We start from the raw sequence: 6139 nt of genomic DNA, 5'->3' as shown, positions 1-6139 counted from the left end.
GCAGCGCCAGCATCCGTCATTCAAGGACATCGGGGAACTGAAGCTTAAAGCTTGTTAGTTGTAAGCTGAGGATGTAGCAAATCAAGACGTAGTGAACTGGATGTAGTAAATCTAATTGTTGAATGTCAGTAAAACAGATAGTTGAGGACATCTGGGAACTAACAAATTTTAAGGATGTAGTAAATCAAGGTGTTGATGCACATCTATGGATACGTCATTAATTTGGCACAATGTTTGATGTCCATGTGTCCTGTAGCTGAACTATGTCCATTATAATACTAAAAGTCACACCTACAGGTCACAAAGACCCGTGGCCAGGTGCAGACCCTTCCCCTGAGCATGCACAGATGTTAGCTGGGATGATGGAGCTTGTACAGAATTCCTGCCTACTCACAGTAGAGGGGCTGTACTTGGGAAGCTACTGACTGAATTTCTGTGTGTAAATAATGGTATGGAAAACACAGAGGGAGGTGTTTGATTTGTGGAACACTGCCGAGCACCCTGAAATAAATAATCAGTGTCTCTCTCGAGCATGTAATTATTGGCTTGTTGCACACCGGGTAACAAACCCAATCTTGCAGACAACAGGCTGGTGATGGTCTCCCTGGTCACAGTTCTCCTCTGTCCCATACTAACCAGCAGGCTTCATCCCATAAAAACCATACACATTTTTCACCACCTCATATCTTATTAGGGACCATGTTTCTTACAAGTACTGATAGTGCTGAGCTTGCAGGGCTTTCTGGTGGTGCTACGTAGATGAACACAGCCCTAAAAAAGGAAAAAAGGCCCAAAAAAAGAAAATAGTCCTAAAATAAGAAGTAGTGCTTAAAAATCTTTAAAAAACAATCAGACAATCAAGGAATAGAAAAATTTAGGTAATACATTTAATGATATAGACATTATAATATATGTTTATACATATATTTATAAAAATATTTAATAATAAAGGTATTGTGATACCAAGGATACTGTCTCACCTGAAAAATACAACCCTTTCATTTGTCAAATGTGTCTTAAGATCCAAAACTAGACACTTAAGAAGGACACATAAAGAAATTGAATTTTTAAATAAAATACTTAGCAATGAGGCAGAGCAGTTCACATAATTTTACAAATTAAGAACATTTTTGTCTCTCACAATTTTCCCTTCTTAATAACATGCAGAGATTACCCTACTACATGCTGGGCTGCTGCTCAGATTGGATTTATCTATGGATGTTGCTAAATCTATCCTTTGTAATTGATTTTAAAGGTAATCCTATTTTCAAAATCAAATATGAAAAGAAAAAGCTAAGAAGAAATTTTTGAAGGCTGAAGGCTTAAGACTGCAATTGTTGTCCAGTGATAAAAAATGGACTGGGGATAATTAACAACATGGTTATAGCTATTAGTTTGAAAGGTAAGTATGCAGAATTAGTGGACATTGAATGTGGAACCTGTTGCACGAACATGCAGCATGCCCATTTTTGCCAAAAGGTTAAGAAAGCTGTGCAAAGTCCCTGTAAAAGTAGTAATGTTGCTGAGGTGAGCGTACTTGAGATGGAAGATGGGATCAGCTGTTAGGGTGCCACCAGCTCCTTGCCTACATAGTCACCAGTGGCCACCAGGCTCTCCTTGGTCTGCTGCCCATAAGCACTTCCTAGTCCTGCTCTGAGGCAGCAGTGGAGGTCTGGATGGATCAGCTCTGATTTGAGCCTGGGGTCTAAGCCTCAGCCAGCTTTGCCTGCAACACTCACTGTAATGTAACAGGACCTTCCCCCGTGTTAGGCAGGGTAATCAAAGTGGATTTACAGCTGTGGCAAGGAGGAGAAAAGACACCGGGAGAAAAGCAGCGAGTGCCCCTCTCTCCTGCTCCCTGCCACTGGAGCACAAGGCTGTGCTTGGCAGGGAGCTAGTATTTGATCCTCCTATTTTGTGTCTCCTCAAGAAGGGCAAAGTGACAGCAGGGAAAAATTTTGTAGTACCTTTAGTTCAGCCAGTAGATCCACAACAGTAATTCTTAATGTTCACTTTTGTTTGTGTGCTAATTTGAGCCAGTGAAGCGTGCTGTGTTCATCTTCCACCACAGCAGCCGGAAGGTCCTGGAGGCTCAGCATCAGCTCACAGCTAACACTGCAGCTTGCTTCATGTGATGAATTCATAATCTCCACTCCCTTTCCTTTGTGAAACCTTTAATCTTCTTCAAAGACAAGTTTTCATTAGTTACTGATTGTTTTCCCTTCAGTGTTCCTGCAATTTTCACAGTGTGCTGTTCTTCCTTACAAGAATTTCTGATAGCCATGGCAGCCTATTTCTGTCCATACCAACCTGATTACTTTCCAAATACTAAATCCCATCATTGTTCTCTGATTCAGTCATTATTTCTGCATCTACTGTGGAAAGATACTGAGGCATTACGTACACTTCACTGAACCAAGTCCTTCTCCTCCTTCACCACACACCTTTTCTAAGAAATTGTAAAAGAGAAAAGATCTGCTACAGGAATTTCTCTTCTAGAATTTTATTCCATTTTCAAGTGATACAGTTGCCTGACAGCACTAAATAATATTCTGAAATCTCAGTTTTACTCTGTTTGAAGGGGAGTGGAATTCATCATACCCAGATATATATGTCCCAGATGGCTTCCCCAGTGTGATGTCTTGCTTCCCTGTGACCCTTTTGAGTTTGTATGGGTATGATAATCATAGTTGTTCATTATTTGACTAGCTCTCTGATTATTTTTTTTTTAGAAAATAACAGGACTCAAATAGCAGAAATAATTTTTTTTTCTTTGTTTGTATTAGGGAGTTTCTTACTAAAATCTGCCTTCTTGTCAGCTGTTTATTGGAAAATGATAATTTTTCCAAACTAGAGACCATCTGTCAGGTTCATGGTCTGCACAAGCAGCTTTGATCAGCTCCTTCAGTGAAGACCAGATCTGCAGAGTCCAGTGCTGCCTAGTGGAGGATCCCAAACATGCCCAGACACATTTCATCTCTTGAATTCACATCCCTGAACCACTGAGAGGAAGGGTGAGCTAGATAGGACAAGATACACTAAACAGGCTTATGCTTTAGGCAACGCTTTTCCAAATCTATACTTTTCTTTTAGTGGTTCATCACACTGGTAAACAGCATGAGAGGAAGGATCCTGAAAATCGCTCTGGATGGGAGGTGGACGCAGAGCCGGCTTGCCTCACACTGAGGGAGGCTGTGCCTCTTGCCATGAACGTCTGCCCTCAGTATTTGAGTTAGCAAATACTGTGAACTTGTAGGATGCTGGGGACACAATGCAAATACTGCACTGCCCAACACACAGAGCAATCCCTGTGGCTGGCAGGAAACACCAGGTACAGTGACCATGTGTGTAGTGTGTGCGCCATAAGCCCAGCAGCTCTCCATACAGTTTGGCAGTGCCCACGTATGTGTTAGGAATGTGCACTGCGAAGCAGAAGTGGAAACATTTAGCGAGCAACTTTGACCCTGCCGTGTTTTCTGTCCCTCCAGCCGCGCAGAAGCCGTGAACGTGTTTCCCTGGGACCTACAGCATTGCTTCATGAAGCATTCGGCACCACAGCACAGCAGCGTCAGACCATGGATAGACTATACTACACCCACAAATCTCAGAAAAATATAAAAGCACCTCCAGACCTTCCCAGACAAGATTTACAAGCACTCACACACATGCAAATAGAACATATAAAAATGCAAATAAAACATGGCTGTGTTGAGGCCTCGCTGATCTTTGTGCTACAGTGCCGAAGCCATACCAGGCATCAGCATAACATTTGGAGGAAGCAAGGTGTTCAGCCCTCAAAACTGAAGGAGAAAACCGAGGATGGCTTTTGTTCTCGCGGCATGGACGTGGAATTACAGCTAAAGATCCTTTCCCCTAGAGGGCAGTGCAACTTAAAGAATGGAAATCTCTCCCTGGCAGCGCTCAAATGGAAATTTGAAGATGTGGGTTTTATCTCAACAATGTTAACAGAAAAATACTCTGCAGGGTTGTATTTTCTGGAATGAATCTGTATACACAGTACGATTCTATTTCACTTACTTTAAGTCATTTTTAAGTGAAATCTACAAAAAACCCTTTTTTCCCTTTGATCCTCTAAATGAAAAATAATATTGAAATAATGTCTGCTACAACAGATTATGATATCCATGTTTCAATCTCTATTGTGAGAGAGAATTGGAACACAAAATAATAAAATTCTTGTTTCTGATGGACTGTGCAAAGACTTGTAATAGAGATATCAGAAATTTAATGGAATTCAGAGGCCATATTATTCAAGGACTGACCTAGATATAAATCTAATACTGATTCAAATAGATAGGAGTATAGAATAAATGTTCCTCTTTATTTCCCACTTACAAATTTGTGGGTTTTGTAATTTTTTTTCTAACAATACCTGTTTATGTAGATCAAAATCAAATGATGCAATGGATTTAAATGGTAAAGCATTATCATGTATGCTTCTAAAATTGTCTTGTGATCCGGAAAAATACATTACTGAGTAGAAATTGATTAACAGCAATCTTTTTTTTTTTTTTTTTTTTTTTGTAAATATGTATGGATTTAATCCTTCTTTAGAAAAGAGTGGATAATCTGAAACTGTTTTATACAGCTACTGTTGTGAAGCAGAGAACAAAATATCATTAGATTGTGCAAATTGCTGTCACTCCATTCATAGCAGCAGCAGATTAGATGTAGATTGGGTCAAGATTGTTATTAACGTTCCTATTAAGTCCCATCACAGTCATTGCAAGGGAGAGAGAAAAACTAATTTCTACTCTGTTACTGTTATTGTGTGCCTGGAATAAATGCTCTCCAAGGGTAAAGTAACAAGACAATTTCACATCACTGCATAATGCTATGTTCTTAATTGGAAAAGACAGAAATATTTGTAATAAAATCAGCCCCCTTCGATTTGTATAGCATAGTATGGTTCAGTGTTTCTAAATAATTGGCATTTTGGAGACTGCTGCTAGCATTGTAACAGGGTGTGATGGATGCCTTTAAAACCCAATACTGACAACTTTCAGTCTATTCCCATCTTGCCTACTGGTCCAGCCATGAGAAGCTTTGTGTTTGTATCACTTATCCTAAGGATAAGTCTAAAGAAACGAGTGGAATTCATCAAGGAATGATTTATTACCCTTACTTTTCATCAGCCAGAAAGATTTTAGAATCCATCTGTATTCTTCAAAATCATCCTGTCTTGTATATTGGAAGGCTCACCCAGATGAGATGCCTGAGAGTACCTGAGGTTGCATCCCTGGCATTGCATTAGGCAGCTTCCAGTCTCAAGAGAGACCTCCTCACAGTGGCTTTGCTGAAGGCAGCTTTCAGCACGAGTTTGGAGGGAGGCTGGTCATGAGGGGTGTCCCCCTGGGCTCAGTACTGGGGCCAGTCCTGTTTGATATCTTTATCAATGATATGGACAAGGGGATTGAGTGCTCCCTCACTCAGTTTGCAGATGACACTAAGTTGGGTGGGAGTGTTGATCTGCTGGAGGGCAGGAGGGCTCTGCAGAGGGATCTGGACAGGCTGGATCGATGGGCCGAGGCCAACGGGATGAGGTTCGACAAGGCAAAGTGTTGGGTCCTGCCCTTGGGTCACAACAACCCTACACAGCCCTACAGGCTGGGGGAAGAGTGGCTGGAAAACTGCCAGGTGGAAAAGGACCTGGGATGCTGGTTGACAGTCAACTGGGCATGAGTTAGTGTGTGCTCAGGTGGCCAAGATCTGAAGCCTGTTGATTACTGAAATAAGTTTTTTTTTTAAATAACCCTTAAAATTCATCCATCCATCCATCCATCTATCCAGCCAACCAGCTGAACTGTTACAGAAAATTTATGTATTTTTAGAGAAGAAAATACTTTTATTTCTTTTTATATATCTGCAGGGATACTGTTGGAGCTACACTGATTCACACCAGCTGTTAGTGGTCTGTTTTATCAATGACCTTTCTTTGATTCTCAAAAGCAATTAAGACATATTTCCCTCAATTATGAGTTTCAGCTAAGAATAAAGTTTGCCAGTCAGGGGTGGCAATAAAGAGGTTCTGGTCTTCTTAAAAGGTAATCATGAGGAAGTAAAGACGTAGGGTTTTACTATTTGCTTCATAAAAGCATTTAGCTGTTGCAGGAACAAG

Source organism: Aphelocoma coerulescens, chromosome 3 (genome assembly GCF_041296385.1).
Source record: "Aphelocoma coerulescens isolate FSJ_1873_10779 chromosome 3, UR_Acoe_1.0, whole genome shotgun sequence".
In the NCBI taxonomy this organism is placed as follows: domain Eukaryota; kingdom Metazoa; phylum Chordata; class Aves; order Passeriformes; family Corvidae; genus Aphelocoma; species Aphelocoma coerulescens.
The sequence above is the reverse complement of the archived record's forward strand: the minus strand, read 5'-3'. Positions refer to the sequence as shown.